Genomic DNA, 22,124 nt, shown 5'->3' on the forward strand with positions numbered 1-22,124 from the left:
ACGTAGAGAGGTGCAGGATCTTTCCAAAGGACTGAGCGGCTCCTTTTGTCTAACATGGCAATCTGGGGGCATGTGAATGGGGTTTATTGAAACAGAGCAGTCGGGAATATTGGACATCATCTGCCCCTGGTGGGAATGGTAACAGGCTCAGGCTCAGGCCCAGGCCCATAGGAACAGTCAGACTGGGGCAGATCACCTGTCTATCCAGTCCTCTCTCCTGTTTTCCGGAGAGGCCCATAGCTAAGGTGGCCAATAGGAAAAATAAGGACCCCTGTCACTCTCCACCTATTGAAGACCCCTTTCCTTTTCTCCTGGGTTGGTTCTATTGGCATGGGCCTCCTTAGAAATGCTGCTGTCCCTGGGGCTGGAGCGAACGGCTTCCCAGAGCAGAGGGAGTGTTATGAGCGTAAATGGAAAGACCTCCGTGTTCCATGGCTGGGCTGTGGATTTCTGGTTCGATTGATGAGAAACAGGACAGGCCGGGGAAAAAAGCAGGGTGTTTGTTCACTTTACTCATCAGAGCTTATGCTTCCGACAGGGGTGAAACTCCCATATAATGCCCCAGGCCAGGTAAGAAATCCTGCCTAACGGAGATTTGAAAACAAATCTTCCAGATCCCGAAAGGCAGATCAGTTCACGCCTTCAGTCATGAGGCTTGGTTTCTCCTGCCCGTCTTATTATTTGCCCCCAGCCTGCAAACGTTGAACGTCCATGACATTACCCAGATCTTTTCAAACTGTAGCTGCAGCATGTTTCTTGCCACAAGTGGGGGATACACCAAATTAAAAAATTCTTCTTCCTGTTGGACCAGATTTTCAGCTGGGATAAACCAGCATAGCTTCAGCGCAGTCAATGGAGTGATGCCGCTGAGGATCTGACCTGGTCCTTCTATGTGTATTGCTCTTATTTCTGAGTAAGTACCTAAGAAGCAGGATAAAGAGAAGAGACCGATGATGGATTTTCACTATGGGTGAAATTCACCCCAGTGCAGAGAGCCAGCTCAGGGTGCAGATACCACTTCAATCCCAGTTACTTCCTGGATGGGGTGAACTGTGATCACCAGCACTGGAAGCCAACACAAACAAACACCAAATGTCCCACACACTGCATTTCACCCTTGTTTCAAAATAGCCAAATTGTCAGTTGGCAGAGTGGCTCGTCTTTCATATTAGGATCTGCTTTCACAGGTGTCTGTCCTGCTGAGGAAAGTATTCAGGAAGCCATCTGGTGAATCTGAGCGGAGTCAAAATGATTCATATTTCCATGGTGCATAATCCACTCAGATGCTCCTAAGCTAAGTTTCTAGATCAGGGGGTCACAGCTATTTCAGGCATCTGTGTCACTGTGCCGATGACTGCTTACATTTAAGGGGATACCTCCTCTGTTGAGGCCCCAGGTGGTTGTTTAAAAAATAAGTTAGAAACATATTTATTTAAAAAAATAACTGAGCATAAGACTAATGCCCTGATTTCTTTGCCAGCTGTTTTGGTGGTTTTCAGAGACTACATGATGGCTGCTGAATATCTCCTTCCAGGATGAACAACTGGACCATCTATAATAACTAGCACTTGCGCTCTATGGAGGTCTCCAAGCACAGTGATGTTGTCTCTATTTTACAGATGGGGAAACCAAGGCACAGAGCAATTAAGTGGCATGATCAAGAGCATAAACAGAGTCATTGGTGGAGCTCGGAATAGACCTAGGAGTCCTGACTCTTAGGCCCTGGCCCCATTTACTCTACCACACAGCCTCCTCTCTGCCACCTCTCTTCTGAGAATATCAGTACTTTCATCCATCCAAACCATTTGGAAGCCGGGAAGCACAGAGCTGGGACCAGAACTAAGGAGTCTCAGCCCCTCCTTTCCTACACTCACTCTTCACCTCTGCCTTTTGCTAATGGCCAGCGCTTGTCAAAGCTTGTTAAACAGATGAGGTCTTTGTCCATAGCAGCCTCATCTACTCTCCTTCAGAAACTTCCTTCTGCTTCGCGGCTAGATCAAGTAGAAAGCCGAAGGACAGGCTCACCACTTTTTTGTTTATTTTTTATTTTTTTCCCCCTGGAAAAATCTGAGGGTAGAGGTGGGTGTGGAGTGGCACTGAATAAAAAGGGCAAATTATTCCCTCCCAATGAAATTTGTCAAAAAAATCCTCCATCTCCCAAAGTTGTTCCAGCAGCTACCTCTGTCAGATTTATCTCCACAGGCCCTCTGTGATAATTGGCCCCCTTTGTTAGAATACATGGTTAGTGCTTTGTTTGTTCCTTTCACAGGCATCTTCAAGTTAATGATGCCCAAAGCCCAGCTGTTTACATAGCGCTCTGTTGTGCATGACCCTTTCCAGGTAAGATCTCTGCCCTGAGGATCTTGCAGTCTCATTGATACTGGTTCTATAACATCGCATCATACTTCAAAGGGGAGGCAAAATAAGGGGTGAGGAGTAAAGCTCTTGAATTATTGGGAAGCTCAGTTGAAGCCATTTGAGATGGCAAGTCATGGTAATGGCTTGGCTTCTTTTCATGAATTCATTGCTTGTATTTTGAATGAAAATCTTTGGGTGAATGAAAATCCCATTACATAGTTTGAATGAAAATCTTCGAGGTTGAGATTTTCAGTGCTGCCTTTGGGATCTGGACTCACGTTTTAATGGGACTTTCATTCACTCAAAGATTTTTCCTTCAAAATATAAGCAATGAATTCTTTAGCGGCAGTCCCCTCGTGAAGTCTTGAGATGCGCATAGCGTCCGTTGACCGCTTGCTGGGATGTCTTGAGCTGCTGAGCTTCTGGGCCTCAGGACAAAAGTTGCTGTCCTGGGGCTCTCCGCTCTCTGCAGGTCTGTCACACAGGATAATCTTTGACCTCAGAGGCGTCAGGGTATTAACTGAGAGCTGGACTGTGTGGGACTTTCTTACACCCAGAGGAGGGAACTGGTGTATCTTCATCACTTTTCTTCATGCTGCTGAAATGACAGCGTGGGTGCCTCAAGTCCTCGGTCCGGGCATTGGACTGCAGCAGTGTAAGCTCACCCACCACCAGGCCTGGACCTGACCTGCAGGGACTGCTTCTAGAGGGGAGAAAGCAATTTGCTCTCCAGGCCTGTCTGGTCCTTAGTCTCTCTGGTGACCTAGATCATGCCCTTAGGCGCAACCCCTTTGGGGCACCATTCCCACCCTGCCCCCTTCATTCTTGAAGTGGGAAGTGAGTCACCCCAGCCATTGAAAGGATGCTACCATTCTGCCTGGCCAAGCATTTGGTCTAGAAAATTGGAGGGGAGCCAAGGTTCCACCTACAGCCCATTCCTCCCTCAGTTGCTCTGCGGGAGGGATATCTGCAGAACAGGGGCTGAGCTCCACCCCAGACCCAGGCAGGTCCTGCTTCGGGGAGTGAGGAGGCCTCGTTCCCCTGGTTGAGAACAAGAAGAGCACAGTCTAGCTCTGATGGAACTGTCTAGGAAGCAGTGAGTGCACGCTTGAACCTGCTTTTTGGGATGTTCATGTTCACACACTTGGGACCAAACAGAGACCACAGCCTTGTCTACACTGGGATTTCAGCCACCGATGTAGCTTAGTAAGCTTCGGGCCCTGCGGTGTATCAGTAAACGGTGTGTCTACAGTAGGGGCTTGGAACAGCACAGCTACACCAGTGAGTGGAAACCCTGGCGAAAGGTCATTCCACTTCACGGAGGGGTTTGTTAGCTCAAAATCAGGTTTATGTGAGTTTGGGATGACAGTAAACGCTTCCAAATTCTCCATAAAAAGGTGCAGAGCGCACGGCAGACTGCTGGGGGCCTGCCCTAGAGCCACGCACCCTGCGAGCCCAAGCTATCCTGGAGCCATGAGCTTTGGAGCTGGGACTTCCAGGGCTCCCAGCTCCCCATTAGTCCACTAGGCAGACTAAGGAGCTGGGAGCCTGGAATCTCTGGGACCCAAGGCTGCCAAGGAGCGACAAGACTGGGAGTCAGGGCTTCCAGGCTCCCCATCAGCCTGCGTAGTGGGCTGCTGAGGAAGTGGGCCAGCTGGCTGGAAACCAGACAGGTTTCCCAGCAAGCAGGTTTCCTACCTGAGCTCCACTGGAGCCTTTTCAAAATTGAACCATCTCGGTGAAATGTTGCCATTTTGATGAATTTGCAAATTCCAATGAAAAACAATGCGTCATCGGTATTTTTCTGACCAGCTCGGTCCAGGGTGGACAGGGCCTAGAACTCATTCCACACAGGGTACACTCCAAAGAGCCATCAGAAAGGAAGGATGTTGAGCCACATTTGTTGCATGTTTGCCCGTGACCTAGAGAATCTTTCCCCTTTACCACTCCATCCAATTATCCTTCCAGTTCGTGCTTCGATTGCTTTAAAGCTGGGCTGTCATGCTTGGAAGAATCTGTGGTGATCCATGTTTAAATACTAACCCTTGGGGGAATAATATCACTTTTCAGCAAGAGATCAGCTCAGAAATGCAGGTTTTACCTTTCAAAAACCACTTTAATATATAATGGGCCCTGGTTCACATTGGGTGCAGCCTCTGTCTTTTTTCATCTTCATGGATAAAAAGAGAAGGTGTTGGAGCTCTTTTCAGAAAGGATCAAGTCCTGCCTCTTCTTCAAAGGAGCCACTGGGGCTCACGATCCTTTGCAGCATCTTCATGTTCATCAGACATAAAGTTAACAAAAGAGCCAGCTACCAAATCTGCTTTGCATGCAGCTTTTATTGCAGAGCAGAATTTCATTTAAGTTAGTTTCTTTTGAATGTCTGGGAAATTTTGCTAATCTGGTTAAGATAACTCTGGCGGTGTCTTAGCAACTGGAAGTTACCAGGCTTTAAGATGGTGCATATTTCCTTTGCACCAATCTGAGTTCAATAGAGTTTTTGAACTCTCATTCTGTGGTGGAGCTTTGGATGATAGCTGCTTTCTGTAGGTTGGAAGTTGAGTTGATTCAGTCCAAGCAGACAATGCTCCTAAAAGGGGAGGGAAACTGGCCTTTTAATGGTCAATGACTCTTATTAGATTCCATATTGTGGAAGTATGTAAAGCCTGATCCCTTGAAGTGCTGGACAACATCGGCTCCTGTTGGCTTCAGTGGACGGTGAGGTGACTCAGCACACTGCAGGATTGCACCCTTGGCATGGAGGAAGTCACTGAGTTCAAGTAATTTGCAAGATTCAAAAAAGGGATTGGACATTTATAGCAAGAATATCTTGAGCAGTGGTGGGCAACCTGCAGTTTGTGGGCCGCACATGGCCTGTCAGGGTAATCGGCTGGCGGGCCACAAGAGAGTTTGTTTACATCGATCGTCCACAGATACAGCTGCCCGCAGCTCCCAGTGGCCGCGGTTTGCCATTCCCGGCCAATGGGAGCAGGGGCTAGAGGTGATGGGGGGGAGTGGAGGGATGAGCCCGGGGACTGTAGCCTTGCACCCGGGACCTCGGGCCAGAGGACGCAGCAGGGGCCAGGAGCACTAGGTGTGTATGTGGGAGGGGGGGTAAGCCCAGTGCCAGCACTGGCACCCACCGTCTCATGGCTGGGGCCCCGGCCAGAGCTCACAGCCCAGTGGCCAGGGGCCTGCTACCACCATCTTGTGCCCGCCGCCATCTTGTGCCCACCGCCGAAACCCAGGGCCAGAGGACGCAGCGGGGGACAGGGGTGATGGGTGGGGGATGGTGACCCCGGGCTGGCACCCGCTGCTGCACAGCTGGGGCTGGATCCCGTGGCCCTGCAGCTGGAGCCTGGGGGTGGAGCCCAAACCCTGCGTCCTTCATGCAGTGTGACCTCACTCGCACCATACATGCAAGGTCACGCTGCAAGGAGGATGCCATTTTACGGAAATGGAAACTGAAGCACGGAGTGATTAAACAAGCACAAGGCCACGCAGCCAATAGGAACGGAAATTAGAACTCTTCCAGCCATTGGATTGGTTTATACTTTTTTCAGTTAGAATTGAATGGGCTCTTTTCTAATTAAAGAGCCCATTATTAAATAGCCATTTCTCAGGTAGGTATTTAGAGACTGGAATCAAGTCACCACTTTCTCTTTGTTAAGCTAAATAGACCAGGTCATGGACCAGGACATTGTGCTAGGTGCTGTACAAACACAAAACAAAAAGATGGTCCCTGCCCCACAGAGCTTACACTGTAAATAGAAGCCATGAGACGACAGATGGATACAGACAGACGGGGGAGTACAAGGAAATAATGGGATAATATTGGTCAGCATCATAGACTCAGCACATCAGCAGCTGAGCTGTTGTCATGTTTATCCCCATTTTACATACTTACTTGCTGCGGACTTTACATAGGGCCTGATCCTGAAGTCAATGAAAAGGCTCTCAAGGGCTTTGGGTCAGGCCTATAAAGAACAACAATTAATAATTAGTAAAGACCTTAGCTCTAAGAGCCGTTAAATAATGAAGGTGTGATGCAAGATTGCTATCATTTTTATATTTATTACTTTTCTATATTTATTCCATATTTCTGCGGAGGGAGGACAGACTGGATGATCTAACCGGTTGCATGGGGTGGGGGAGCGGGTTTGTGTGTGTGTCCCTCTCCTGGTTCTATGGTGCAAGAAAACTTAAGGTAGGGTGACCAGATGTCCTGAGTTTATAAGGACAGTCCCGATATTCAGGGCTTTTTCTTATGTAGATGCCTATTACCCCCCACCCTCTGTCCTGATTTTTCACACTTTCTCTCTGGTCACCCTAACTGAAGGACAAAATCAATTTGACTGTTTGGGGCAAAGGAAATGAGTCTCCCAAATCAAGCAGAGACTTTCTGTGACCCCAAGGCTATGTCAGCACTGCCAGAGCTGCTCAGCGAGGGGCTGCTGGCAATGTTATTCTGAACAGAGACCAGAGGAGGAACATTTGCATATGTTTCAAACGAGTGACCTTATCTTTCTCTTGCAGATGAGGAAGTTCCAGAGAAGAAACTGAACTGGATGGAACAACTGTCAGTGAGCTGGGTGAGATGAGCTGCGGGGGAGTGGGGAGAAGCAAATCTGGAGGAAAAAAAACTAAGTGGGTGAAATCCACCCCTGCGGAGAGGATCTGCATCTGTGCACCGCATTGTGTCCCACGCAAGTCCTCAAAATAGGGTGGAAATGATGCCTTTAATGGTGCATTGGGCTGGTCCTTTGCATTTATCCCAGTGGGAGAACATCTGGCAAGCATGTATATGCACATCTACCACCTGTCATCTACAGAGCTCAAAGCACTTTCTGAAGGTGGGTCTGTTATAATCCCATTTTACAGATAGGAGTAATGGGGCCCACATAGCTGAAGCAATTTATCCAGCATCACACAGTACATGAACACCAGAAAGATTGGGTGGGTAACAGGTGAAACAACTCTTTATTGTTCTCAAGACTGTTTTCTCTGTAATGATTTTGTCCCAAGTAAATGTGCCATGCTTAGCAAAATTATTTTATATATATATAATTTCAGTGAACAATATTAATGTTTATTTTAAGCCTTTACAAATGTTATTGATTTAAATTGTCATGGTTGCGGAACATTATGGGAAGGTGTTGGACAATAATTTAATAACAGCAGATGCTGAGATACAAAAAAGTTAAAGGTTTCAGAGAAGCAGCCGTGTTAGTCAGTATTCGCAGAAAGAAAAGGAGGACTTGTGGCACCTTAGAGACTAACAAATTTATTTGAGCATAAGCTTTCGATGAAGTGAGCTGTAGCTCACAAAAGCTTACGCTCAAATAAATTTGTTAGTCTCTAAGGTGCCACAAGTCCTCCTTTTCTTTCTGAAAAAAGCTAAAGCTTTCTAAATTGTTAAACCAGAAATTATCAACACCACCTGTCAAAACAGACAAAGTAAATACTCTTAAATCAACCAGTCCCATCTGTTTTTACTATTTGTTCACTAGCTATGTATTCATTTGCTACCGTTTCTAACAAGCCTAACTGAAAAGGCGAAATCATTGGATTTTGGCTCTAATAATTCTCAGTCCACATTTTTTGTACTGTGCCTGTCCGTACATTTTGAGTATTATTGATGGAAATATTTTTTGGTTGGTTTGTGTGTGTGTGGTGAAATTGACATTTACCAATACAAAATCTAATCCTTCCAAATCTACCTATGTGCAAGCCTGCCCTATCAGGTGCCACCCATCTTCCACATGGAGACCTGGGGCCCTTTAGAGTTCTTCAAACCATTCCAGCAGGATCTGTCCCCCTAGTGTCATGTCAATTCTTGGTGTCAGGGAGCATGATTCCCCCTCTATCCAGCTGTCCACTTTATACAGTTCTCAGATCTTTGTCTGTGTGGCCTCTTGAATCCAGTCTAATCAAGTTTTTGAAATTTCCACCCACAAGGGTGGAACTTCTGCAGACTGATTTTCCTGTCTCCAGATTTGCATTTGTTACCCCCTAGAGATGTTAGTTCCTGGTAGTTCTATGCCTCAGGTGACTTCCTCTCAATCACTCCACTTGTCTTGTTTCAAGAAAGAAGTTAACCCCTTCACTCCCACCAGGTAACACTACTAAAGTGAGGGGGGAAATTGAATCACACATATTCTTTCATCAAAATAAGTCCGAAGTTTCCCAGTTCTTAACATCAGGGCGTTACAACCAATGTACCGGTTAGAGTCCAGTTCGGATAATTACTCTGCCTCCCTAAATTCCCCAGTTTGAAACAGCTGTTCTTTAAATCCTGTCCCAAGCCATTGTGTAGCGCTGTTGTGAATTAAGGCACCTCTGTGATGTCCTGTCCCTTTAAACGTTTGGGCACTCATTCCCCTCTCCCCAGTGCAAAGCTTCATTTTTGTGTTAGTTTCTACCATGCTGCCAGCAGAATAACGTCTCCCCAGCAAACAGCTGCGTTTCTTACTCCCTCTGTGTCTGTCTATCTCCTTCCCTGCTGGGTCCTCTTATAACAACCTCCCTCTCTCTGACCTTCCTTTCCTGGGAGCGTTGCTGATGGACATTGCAATGTGACAGCTGGGCTGCAGGGTGGAGTTTGCAGATTTCTGAGACTGCCGTGTGTCCTGTAGTATAACGCACAGACATTGCAGTTGCAACTGGAGAGCCTGGCCCAAACCCCGTTGAAATCAATGGGCTTTTTTTTCCCTTGACTTCAGTGGGCCTTGGCTCAGGTCCATGCTGAGCAACAGAGCAGATAAGTGAGGCATACACGTGCTCTGTGCTGCGTAAGAGAAGCCAGATGCAGAGAAAAGACAATGGTGCCGTAGTACCTTTGGACCGTGGCACAGCACACCGCAAAAAACGACCTGCAGAGGTGATCTCTCAAGGCCAGGTCCTGCACCCACTGACCTCTGGGATAAAACTCCCCTTGCCTTTGAAAGGAGCAGCCTGATTGTGTGGGAGACTGTGTCATTATACAGGGGACATAATTGCCACCTGAATGATTGCCTGGCACTGGCAGGAGCGGTGACTGTCTGCAGGAGTCAGACCTACCTGAATAACAGGTCAAACCTGCGAAGGTGCCGTGGGCCTAGGATGTCTGGTCTAAGGCTTGGCAAAGAGCTGAGAGGTGCAGAGAATTGACGGGGGTTGCACATTGAGAAGGAAATATACTTTAAGAGCTAGCTCCCAGCAATAGAGCACGCACCCTCAAAGGGGACCCGAATTCCCAGCATACAAACCCTCCCCACTCTCTCCCCTGCTACAGTCTCCAGTTATTTCTCATGTCTATCTGTTGATTTTCCTTTGCACCAGCCCTCTAGAGAGGTGGCCTGGTCTCTAGCGAGTGAGGGCATAGCAGGCAGAGTTCTAATTTCCATTCCGACTGGATGCGTGGCCTTGTGCTTGTTTAATCACTCTGTGCCTCAGTTTCCATTTCTGTAACATGATGGTACAAGTATTAGTCAGCTCCCTCGCAGGGCTGCTCTGGGAGATGAAATAGTTTGTCTTTGGTAATTGTTTGGCTCTGGATACAGATTTTTGAATCGTTGGAAACATGCCTTTAGTTCAGTGGTTCCCAAACTTGTTCCACCACTTGTACAGGGAAAGCCCCTGGCGGGCCAGGCCGGTTTGTTTACCTGCCGCGTCCGCCGTTTCGACCGATTGCGGCTCCCAGTGGCCGTGGTTCGCTGGTCCAGGCCAATGGGAGCTGCTGGAAGCAGCGAGGGCCGAGGGACGTATTAATTTATTGCAGTAGTGCCTAGAGGATGCAGTCTGAGATCAGAATCCCATTGTGCTAGGCACTGTACACTTATAACACCCAGACAGGCCCTGCTCCAAAGAGCTGCCAGGCTCAGTATAAGATGAGAAGCAACAGCCAAGCACAAAGGGGTCTTGATCTATTGCACAGGGCTTCTAGGCACTAGGGTAATATGAAAAAATAACTATAACAAGTGGATACAACAAACAGACTGAGGGTTGCAAGGTAACAGTGTGGCAATGATGATCCATTTCACAGCTGCATTTGGAAAATGTGGATCTGATTCTGGATTTGGATTGAGTGTCCTTGTACCCGCTGAGAGTCCAGGCATGTTCAGATCTGAAGTCTGGGTTCATGCCCCTCTGTATTTACTCTAAAAAGACAATAAAAACAAAGATGTGATAGTTAGGCTTGGCAGGATTCAATTTTTAAAATACTTTTATTGGCTAATATTGATGTTGATTTTTAAGATATTTTTTATTTGTGTCCATTGATATTTTCATAGTTATGGGAAATTATGGAGAAGGGGGGTCAGACAATGGGGGGCCAGACAGTGATTATTTAATGACAGTAGATATTGAGAAGTGAAAAGGGAAAGTTTTATAACCATGAAAACGCAAGTTGACACCATCACCTATCCAAAGATCCAAAGTAAATATCCTTAAATCAAACTCTAGATGTTCTCAAGCAGCGTTTTTCTTTCTTTGCCGTTGGTACATTTCGATTAATATCGATGGAACATTTTTTCCTCAGTTTGTGTGTGTGCGGAGAAATCAGTGTTTACTGACATTTACCGATTAAGTCTAATCCTTCCAAGCCTAGTTATCGTTACACACACAGAGAGTAGGGGCCTTAGATACATTTAATTGCACAGAAGAATAGCCTCAGACTGAAGTCTTTTTATGTGTCCGAGGCCAATTAATACTTTTTGGCAGGTCCTTAATAAATTATAATCCCTTTATTCCAGCGCATGAAGCGTCAAGTCCTTTCATCACTGATTACCTTTCCTCATGCTTGATCTTGGCACTGTCTGCTGTATAATCAGCTGGCACCCCCTTCCAGCTGTCATTCCCTCTGCCAGTCATCCACTGTCTCCAGACGCCAAGCAAGCCCCCCACAGCATGGTCAGCTGGCAGGAGTCTGGGAATGAGAAGCCCTTGTGTTACCAAGCCTACCCTCTGACTGGCACTGCTGCCACCTGCATGTATCCCCCCGCAACCCCTCGGGCCTCTCTTTCTTGCCAGGTTTATGTGCTCCTTTTGCGTGCCATCAGCCTTTGGAAACGAGCAGGGGAAGTATCCGTTTATATGACACCCTCCCATTCTCTGGCTGGAGCAGCCTGGCACCCTCATTCACCTTAGTCAAGGGCTTGGTCCAAAGCCTGTTGACATCAGCTTCTGCTTTGCCTCAAGTGTCAATGGTGATGTTTTGAAAAATAGGTTATTATCCCAGGGTTCGGCCCTGTCTTCACTGGGCAGCAAACTGCTGCCCCAACGTGATCGATAGTAACAACCACAAGGGCGATAGCTAAACGTGTTTCTGCCAGATCCAGACTGGAGCGCGGTAGAGATGAGTCTGTGGTTTCTCACTACATTTCTCTGCCATGGAGGGGATATCAGATATCATGCTACCCTGCAGCAAACATACAGGACCTGATCCCCCTCATTCGCACCAGAAATGCCTTTGAATTCAATGATTTCTGATTTACAGCTGTGTAAGTGAAAAGAGATTCAGCCCAAAGTGTATAGTAACCGCCCTCCATTGCCTCAAACTAATAACACAATGTCTTGTGTACCCCATTCCCTGCAATGATGGGTGCAGAATTTCAGAAGGGGTTAATACAGCACTTAAGAGTTTGTGTGGGAAACAGGCCCAGACATCAGCTGGGCTCTGCATGACGTAGCGTGGCCTGATGGACAGGCCATTAGGACACACCTAAAGGGCATCCCAGCCATCACCAACTTGCGCCCCCTGCTGGTGGGGTTTTCATAGTCAGCGCTTTCAAGGCTGTGAGGAGCCATTGGGACCCAGTCTGACGTCCTGCTTAACGCAGGCTGCAGGATTCCTCCTGGTGACCCCTGTGGCAAGCCCAGGAGCGGGTGGCTGCATTGCGGCCGTGGTTCCCAGCGTTTTTACTGAGGCCAACTGAGTTCTGTCTTTTTTTGCAACGCACTCAGGGTCTGAATTCGTGAGGGGGAGGGACTCGCTGCACATCATGCCGCAGCAACATCTCCTGACCCATGGGACTGGGCCCAGCTCCCTGCTCCAGGCCTTGCGACCCGGCGCACGGCCTCCCAGTGCCACTCAGGTTTGGCCCAGCCACCCCTCCATCGGGACGTCATGAGTGAGTGGTGCCGGGAGCCTGGGAGCCAGGTCACAATGCCCCGAGCAGGGAGTTGGGCCCAGCTCCACGGGGCAGGAGCCTATCTACAACCTTCCACCATTGTAAAGCAGAGGTCCCCAAACTGTGGAGTGCACATCCCTAGGGGGTGCAGAGGACCGTTTGGGGAGGCACGGCTGGGGCCCAAACCAGCCCCAACAGGGGGTGGGGAGGAAGCGCCATCCAGCACTGCTCCTGGCCCTGGCTCTGGCTGCTGGCCCCAGCTGCCAGCCCTACATCCAGGGCCCCGGCTCCTGGCCTCAGCTCCCGGCCGGGGCTCTGCTCCCAGCCCTGCCCCGAGCTGTGGCCACAGCCTCGGCCCCCTTACCCCTGTTCGCGTCACTCCTCCACCCCTCCTGGAACCACAGCCTCACTCCAGGCCCTGGCTGGTGGGGGTTGCGTACAGGGTTATGGGGAGGCACCACCCTGAAAAGTTTGGGGGCCACTGCTATAAACTGACATCCAGGCTTGATGGCTGATGCTCCTTCTTTGTGTTCATGTCCCCTCTCTGCTACTCCTCTGCAGCTTGAATTCTTGTTGCCAGATAAGATGGATGGAAGATATAATGGATCATTGGTGCACCTCGGTCCTGCCTATTCTCTGTCTGTGGCACACAGTAGTTTAGTGTCCTGAGGGCTGTAATACTTTCATCTAAGCCAGGTGATTGGTCTCAATCCTGGGGGCCCTTGGTGGGGTTTAGTGGTCTGTGATATGCAGGAGGTCAGACTAGCCCCTTCTGGCCTCCAATTCTATGACTGCCTAACCCCACCAGCAGGAGGGGAAGTGTTACATAGTGGTTGGAGCACTGGACTGGGCGTCAGGAGTTCTCGGTTGTATTTCAGGGTCCTGATACTGACACATTGTGTGTCCTTGGGGAAGTCACTTCATTTTTCCCTGCCTTGGTTTTCCCCTGTAAAATGGGGATAATTCATAACTACCACACAGGGGATGTGAATCTCCGTCCTTAGAGGTTGTTAAGGCCCAGCTTGACAAAGACCTGGCTGGGATGATTTAGTTGGGGTTGGTCCTGCTTTGAGCAGGGGATTGGACTAGACGACCCCCTGAGGTCTCTTCCAACCCTAATCTTCTATGATTCTATCCCATTGACTTCACTGGCCATCGGACTGGCCCCGAAGAGCAAGGTGTCGTTGCTGGGTGTGTGTACCCCTGCAGCGCACAGTGGCTGCGGCTAATCAGAAGGCCGGTTTCACCATGCACAGCAGCGGCTAATTGCCATGCAGCGCGGCTCCTCTCTGGCTGATGCCTCCATGCTTCATCATCAGACAATGTGACTTGCATGACGGGGTGTGGAGAGTGTTCCGGAGACACCACGGACCACATCTGCAAGCGTGTGCGCCGATGCTGAGAGACAGGAGAGAAGCAAGTGAACCGGCCCTGAAGGGCCGGTGTCTCCTGGAGTGGAGACCGGGTCCCTGGCCTTCTTATTCCTTTGTTTATTGTGCCCTGGCTCGCGCTGGCTCTGTGAGCCGGTGTGTCTCTCAGGCCCACAGGCTGATGTAATCATAGTGAGCCAGGGCAAAGGCATGAATTCTCCACAAGTGCGACTCCCATTTGGTTCTAACTCTCACGCTCCATCCCACACGCCAGACAGAGATGGGACGCAGCTGAGTAGCAGGAAATCCATGGCAACCAGACTGACAGCCCCTGAGCTGTGTCTCACTCCCTTGCCCCCCCTTTATTTGCTGCTGGCACCTCTCTGAAATTCTCTCTTTTTGTCTGGTTCGCAGATTTTAAAGGGAGCAACTTTGTTCTTCCCATAATGCATCTCTCCCCAAGGCAGCACCTACTGTGGCTGGGGAAGCATGAGGGAGATTCAGCCCTCTCTGGAGGAGAGATTTAGGGGCTTTGCCCTTTAAGAGACACCTTCACGCCTTGCCCTCCGCTGTCCAACATGCAGAGAAACCCTAGCTAAAGTGCAGAGCCTAATACTTATGAGCAACCCTACGAGTGCAAACCGGATGCACACAACAAAGCATGCAATGACAAATCAGTGTGTTCTCCCCAGGTCTCCCAGGCAACCTTACAACAAAACAGTGTGCTCAGCCCAGTGCTCACAAGAAACCCTCACAATAACGAACCCAACGCCACGCTCTCGCCATCAACTCTGCTACTACAAACCGGCACACCTCCTGGAGGGGAAAACAACACCGATGGGAAACAGACGTCAGTTCCAAGTAGCTTTCCAGGGAAGACGCAGGGTGGGTAAATATCCTAAAACATGCTGACTCTGCCCTTTGTCGTTGAACTAGTCCAGATGCAAAAATCCCTCCCTCTCCCCCAGGAACAGAATCCTAAATCAGGAAAGAAACTGAAACCCTTGTGGAAGTTGAAGCCAGCAAAAATGGCTCCACTGCAACGTATTAAAACCCCAGCTCTTTGAACACATTGGCCACAATCGCTGCCTCTCCCAGGGTGAGAAATTGGGGCTGTGTTGACACTAATCACCGTGTGACACTGGCAGATGAGGTGCTAGCTCACGCCAAGACCCTTAGGTCTCAACCGAACACTGAGGGCTTGTCTAGACTTATGTTTTATAGCGCTCTAACTTGCTGGCACCGGGGTGTGAAAAATCACCACCCCCCCCCCGAGGGCAGCAAGTTTGAGCGCTTTAAAGCGCTAGTGTAGATGGGCTCGGAGCTATTCCCCTCATGGAGATGGATTACCGGGAGCGCTGGGAGAGCTCTCCCCTAGCGCTTGCGCGTGACCACACTCACACTTCAAAGCACTCCGGCAGCAGTGCTTTGAGGTTTCTAGCGTAGACGTAGCCTGACAAATACATAGCTGGAACCAGTCTGGGTCACCTGTGTGTTAGTATGGTTAAAACCGGTATTCGTGTTATAAAAATGTGCTTAGTGTTTAGAGTTTATGGAATGTTTGAAAATTGCTGCCTGCCTCAATCTCACTGATAACATCTCTATCGCATGCTGTAAAGTTATATTTAAGTGTTTGCTCTGTAACTCACCAGTGGGCAGAGAAGCATTACCACGTGTGAAATACTAGTTTACAGCAGGAGGTGTTATTTCCTGGTCCACAAAAGAAGAACCATCAACATCAGAGCAAGCATTGTGGAACATCAAAAGACTAAGTTTCAGAGTAGCAGCCGTGTTAGTCTGTATTCGCAAAAAGAAAAGGAGTACTTGTGGCACCTTAGAGACTAACCAATTTATTTGAGCATAAGCTTTCGTGAGCTACAGCTCACTTCATCGGATGTAGATGTAGGGCTTTGTGGATTGCACCCCCAGCTTCCCCATGAAGAGGAGATGTGCAACTGAATTCCTCCCAACACCTGGGGGAGTGAAATTAACAGGTGGGCAGTGCTTCATTTGTAATGAAAGATGCCGGGGTGCAAGCCTTTTCTTTACATTCATAACTGACGCGGGAAGCCCAGAGGTGCCTGGGCTAGGAACTGCCAAACCTAGAGGTGCCGGGGCTCAGCCCTGGCAAGCCCTGGCACAAATTAAGCGCTGGATGTAGGGTATGGTATTGTTCTCCTCACCAAAAACACTCCTTGAAGTCAGCGGAACCATGTACCTTGGGTCTGATCCAAAAGCACTCGAGAGGAAGCCTGGGAACTGGGAACTAGCACGCTAGTCTGGGAATTGACCTTGGGTCCATTCTCTGTCCACCACAGACTTCCTGTGTCATCGTGGGCAAGTCACGCAGGCTCTCTGGGCCCCAGGACCCCATCTGTCCAATAACAGCTCTGCCCTTTGTCCCTGGGGTGTTGTGAGGATAAATACCTAGAAGGCTTTGAGGTGCTCAGATGCCATGGTGATGGGGGCCCAAATGAATACCTAAAATTGGTACAGTCAGGTGCTTTGAGCCTGTGACTTGTCCCATTGATGTCACTGAGGCTACTCCTGTTTCAGTGAAATATGTACTTAAGGACTGTTCTGGCTTGGGGCCATTGAGAGGAGGATGAGAGTTCTGTGTGAATAACAAGAGCTGGGTTTGGCCCTGGGCTGAGGGACAAAACCTGCTTTCCGGTTAGGTTTGAGGGCTGTAGACAGCATCTGCCTGTGGGAAAGGAAAACAAGCCCCCCCTCCCTTTTCGCAGAGAAGGAGAAAAGCAATTGATTGTAATTAACAGACTCCAGAGGATCAGGATCCTGCAGGAAGGCAGGAGAAGACAGCGCACATCGTGTGCCACTCACACATTGAAGCAAGCCGAGTTCAGAGGGACACTGGGGGCTGACCTGTGATGGCATCTCTCACACCCTAGACTTGAAATATGTATCTGCTGTTGAAAGGGCAACTGATTTGTGTTGGCTGTGATTCTGGAGGCATGGCGGAAGACAGAGAATATCATGCTGGTTAGAGCAAAGCAATAAAAACTCCCTGGGTTCCATTCCCCCAGCTCTGCAACTGATGCACTGTGCCATTCACCTAATTTCTCTGTGCCTCAGTGTCCCCACCTGTAAAATGGATGCCCCAAAAGCTAGCTATGAAGCACAGTGAACTACTCTTTGTAAAGTGCCTTGAGGCCTTCACATGAATGGTGCTCTAGAAGGGCAAGGTGTCTTTATTGGTGCGTAGCTTCTAGATGAGGGCGATCCACAGCAGGGCAGAAGAACTAAAAGGAGAAATGTCCTTTACATGCCGCAGTGCCAGAAGGACCACATTCCCAGTTCTCCCTTCCTCCAATGACGTTCTCAAACCAGACCCAATCCTGCTTCCATTGCAGTCCATGGAATGTGCACAGCGGGAGATGCAGTAATGTGCACAGTGCATTAGCTCTAGCCAGAGTGGTGCTTCTGATCAGCCATGCCCTGGGCCTGAAGCCAGCTAACGTCCTCTTACTGTGGCTGTCTGCTTACGTCCCGCATACAGCCGGATCCCTGTAACATTACTATATCTGATATGGGGTATATGCCGTTAGAGGCCATTGTTGGGGAATTGCCGCCACAAGATACCCTCCCCAAAGCCCTTGGCACCCTCCCAAACCCATAAGTCTCCCTAGTGAACAATACACAGGAGTAGGTAAATCATGAGCTGCTCAAAACCTCCTTGGCTGTGTGCCCAGGGGCCTGGTAATCTATTGGCTATCGTGTATGTTCTCCGCTGCCCCCTACTGGATAGAATCAGAACTGCTCCATTGTGTGTCATAGGCCCTATGCTGCTAATGAGGATTGGAGGTGCTATGGAGGTGCACGTTAGTGGAAGGAGATGTTTTCCTTGGTCTGTTTGAGCTCTTTGTGATGACCGTGCTGGCGAGAGCTGGGCTATTGATGAATACTCTGTATGAATGTGGTTTGTTTCCCAAGGGCAGCTAAAACCTGGTTGTGGGTCGTTCCCAAAAAGCTCTGCTGTTTCCTTAATTTAGAGTCAGTCCCCCCCCACACACACACACACACTAACAGCTGTTTTCCTTTTGTCTTTGCCCAGTTAGGGACCTAGACGTGCCGGGTTCCATAAGAGAAGGAATTATTCCGCATTCTGCTCCCAGAATGAGGGCATCAAGGTCATTCGCTGCCCAACAGAGCCCTGAGCATGGCTGCCCGTCTGCAATGCTGTGTGGCTCTGCGTCTGCTGCTGCCCTGGGAGCCTGGAGGGAACTTTTCATTTTTGTGCCTGTAGAAAGGATTTACATGACCCAGCACCTGGGGCTTGATCCTGTACCTGCTTAAATCAATGATAAAGCTCCCGTTGATTTCAGTTAGGATCCTGATCCACCTATTCAAGGCTTTTCCTTCTCTGTGCCAATGACCCATCCTGGTAAATAATTCTTTTTCTTCCAACGAGTTAGGGTGCTCATATTTTATTATCAAGAAAACCAATGCCTTGGATGCAACAAGAGGGCTCTGAAATCCTTGCTCGGTGCATACTGTGTAATAACCCCCTGGGACAATACAAGGAATGCCAATGACCTACCCAGCTGCCAGATCCTGCCAAACCTACTCACATAAAGGTGAAAGGACCCTGAAATTATATCTGTACTGTAAAGAGAGCAGTAATCTCTTTGGGGTAGAGACTGTCTTTTTGGTCTGTGTTTGTACAGCACCTAGCACAATGGGTCCTGGTCCAGGATTGGATGGATGGTCTCAGGGAAATGAATAGGACTTTGATCTGGAAGCACCAGCCTCATCTGTCTGAGCTAGCGGGCAGGTTCTATAGCTCAGAAGCACGAGCAGATTCATAAGCTTCTATATGCAGTCTAGCCAGCAGTGGGTACCAAGAACCAGCCTGTGCCAGCATGGCGTCATTGGGCAGTGAGTAGTGTGGGCACAGTTACAAGCATGCTTTATGTGTGCAGCTGTCTACATCAGCTCTCAGCAGGCATCATCATTAACCTCTATCACTATTTAGGGCTAAATGCATCTCTACACTCCGGCTGCTTTGGTGATGCAAAGTAGAGCTAGGTTTACACCTGATTTGCATCATCAGATCGGTGTAAAGCAACCGGCTTCTACCAGTGAATCTGGCCCACTAGATGTTTTCTTAGTTGAAAGCACCATTCCGCAGATATCACCGGGTGGTGCTGTTACACATAATCTTCCAAATTATTTTTCTTAGTATGCGAGCAAATGTTCAGTCTTGGGTAGACATCTCACATGCTGTTGTTTTGATATGCAAGGGTCTGCGTAGAGGTGGTGGCCCTTTGGAATGGGAGCTGAGTGAACAGCAGGAAAGTTTGCTTACTCTCCGCCTTGTGCCTGGGTAGAGTCAATTCTTGTCCAGAGTGTCTCTCTGGGAACCATGCACTGATGCTGGGCTGAGATTCCTGCAAGAAGGGATTGTCCTGCATGTTGTTTGTGGCCACCTCTGTTCCAGGAGTGGTTTATATGTGCAAATTAAACAGATTACACACAGAATATACCTAGACTCCATATCACCGATTTCTTCTCCACTGGAAGAAGGCCCCAAACATCTGCTACTGCTTGGCACAAGGGCAACATTGGGGTCAGAACAGGACACTGGCATTGCAAGAAGGAGCGACAGCAACATGAGCTAACAGGCTAACTGGGTCGGGAGCAGCCTGTGCTAAGAGATAGGAGTGCTCTTTCCATCTCCTCTAGGATTCTGAAAAGATCAGGTACTTTGTTAGGTTCTCTGTCCCCAGCAATGTTAGCACAGAGGGTATTGAGCCTTATCAGGGTGCAAGGTGACAGCGGGTGAGGAATTCTGTGACACAGGCCTCCTGCTGGTTGTGAGAACGCAGAGTGCAAGGACACCACCAGTCAGGAATATAATAGGTAGAGGTCCTTGGCTGAGAGTCTTGCTGTGACCGGGCTCCCAGTGGGGGCCAGCTGTGGTCAGTCAATTAGGGTGAACTGCAAAGAATGGGGCAGACAATCCCCCAAAAGTTGGTGGATATTCCAATACTTAGATTTACCAAACCAGCATAAAACAGCTTCTTTTTTACCTTACTGGTTATTCAGAAGTCCAAACAACACAGTTCCCTTAAAGTGAGCCAGCCTCCATCCAGGTACCTAAGTCAAATATGATGATTTCTGAAAATCATTTCATCATATAAAAGAAAAGTTTCTAGCAATCCCAAAGGATTGGGCACATCACCTCCCAGGTTAATGAGTATTTCAGATCTTACCCAAATACACACTACAGCTAATTCTTATTAACTGAACTAAAATTTATTAAAAAACAAAAGAGAGAGAGAATGGTTAAAAGATCAATATACATACTGACATGAACTCAGTTCATTGAGATTCAGATTCATAGCAGAGATGGTGAGCTTTGTAGTTGCAAAGAGTTCTTTCAGAAATAGTCCAATGTTTATATTTCATGGCGATCCAGTCAGTCCTTATGGCCTAAGCTTCCCCTGTATGAAGCCTCAGGAAGAGCTGAGATGAACAGGATCAGAACCCAAGGATCTTTTATACAATTTCATGCCCTCTTTGACAAGTTGGAGTTCCTCAGGGAACAAAAGATAGTTAGGATGACTCTGAAAGAGGTCCATCACTGGTACCTAGCTATACAAATTAACATTAGGCCATTTGCGTGTTCCTCCATCATTCACAGTACATTTAAAAGACAGATGAATATTGAGATATCCCATGTTTACAATTCATTTAAATGCTAGGATGTTCTTTTAATCACTGAATTATCAGAATACAGCATAGAGAGGGACTGTTGATTACATTTTCTACCCTACTCATACATATATAAATAGATAAAAACACAGCCCTTACCTCCCCACATATCTTTAAGGGTCGAATTCAAGTTGTTTATTTTGCAGGATGTTTAATCCTTTCTAGCCATGCATCACACTTGCAAAGTGTGTTTTAGGGAAGAAGGCTCCAGGGGAGGAAAATGGAGACCCAAACCATGGCAGGCATGTCACTGAGCCAGGTATGTCCAATACCTGAGATGAGTTTTAGGAATCTGACATCCTCCTGATCAGAGAGCAACGGGTTTGCATCTTCCAAACTTGTGAAAGGGTTATTGCTTTAGTCTGCAGATATACTGCCTGGCTTACGTACCTTAGAGCAGTGGAGCTGTGGGGCATGTACCACTGGTAGCATGGGAGCTTTGAGCAGGTGGTAAGTGGCTGGTTTAAAATAGAGCTGGTTGAAAAATGGCATGAAATTATCACCAAAAATTTGACCCTTTTTATTTGTTAGAATAGGTGTAAAATTTTCAAAAAAACCCCTAAATGGTTTAGGAGCCTAAATGACATTTTTAAAAATGACTCGGGCACTTGAGAGCCTACGGTACATCTACACGGCAGAAAAAGCCCCACGGCAGTGAGTTTCAGATCCCGGGTCCACAGACTCAGGCTTGCAGGGCTCTTGCTACGGTGCTAAAAATACCTGTGTGGACGTTCACGCTTGGGCTGGAGCGCAGGCTCCGAGACCCACCCCGCTTGCCAGGCTTCAAAGCCCGAGTGTGAACGTCTAACTGACTATTTTCAGTCTGTGTAGACATACCCTAAGTCTGATGAGGATTTAGGACCTAGATCCTGAAAGGGTCTTAGGTGCCCAACTCCCATGGGAGTTAAGCATCTAAATACCTGTGAGGCTCGGGGCCCCAGTGCCTGAACCCCTTTTGAAAATGGGACACAGGTGCCTGCATCCCTGAGGCGTTTCTGAAAATGGTTCCTTTGCTCCAGTGGGTAGTGTCTCAATCCAATGTAACTGCACTGATTAGAATTACAACAGCAAGTGCTCCTGAGCCATAGGGGTGGGACCCTAGGTCTTCAAGTCTGAGGACTGCTGGCTCAGATTGAGCGGGGATTGGGGGGAGGGGGCTCCCCAGGAACCTATCCTTGAAACAAAGCACTATGCCAACTCTGTCCACATATCTATTCAAGTGACACCATCATAGGACCCAACCACATCAGCCATGCCATCAGGGGCTCGTTCACCTGCACATCTACCAATGTGATATATGCCATCGTGTGCCAGCAATGCCCCTCTGCCATGGACATTGGCCAAACTGGACAGTCTCTACGCAAAAGAATAAACGGACACAAATCTGACATCAGGAATCAGAACATTCAAAAACCAGTCAGAGAACACTTCAACCTCTCTGGCCACTCAGTAACAGACTTAAAGGTGGCAATTTTGCAACAGAAAAGCTTCAAAAACAGACTCCAACGAGAAGCTGCTGAGCTTGAATTAATACAATCCCATTAACTTAGGT

General features: G+C 48.3%; 1 protein-coding gene across 2 annotated transcripts in view; it reads left to right on the plus strand.

The window, feature by feature from the left end:
• Positions 1–6,907: 6,907 nt before the first annotated feature.
• BLK (BLK proto-oncogene, Src family tyrosine kinase) overlaps positions 6,908–22,124 on the plus strand; it is a 150,753-nt gene continuing 135,536 nt past the window's right edge. Inside the window, exon 1 of one of the 2 annotated variants that reach the window (XM_043542111.1) lies at positions 6,908–7,211. The gene's annotated coding sequence lies outside the window, so the exon portion shown is untranslated. The remainder of the gene's footprint in view (positions 7,212–22,124) is intronic. The other variant, XM_043542104.1, reaches the window with a different exon arrangement.

The sequence above is a fragment of the Chelonia mydas genome, chromosome 3 (genome assembly GCF_015237465.2).
Source record: "Chelonia mydas isolate rCheMyd1 chromosome 3, rCheMyd1.pri.v2, whole genome shotgun sequence".
NCBI classification, from domain to species: Eukaryota; Metazoa; Chordata; order Testudines; family Cheloniidae; genus Chelonia; species Chelonia mydas.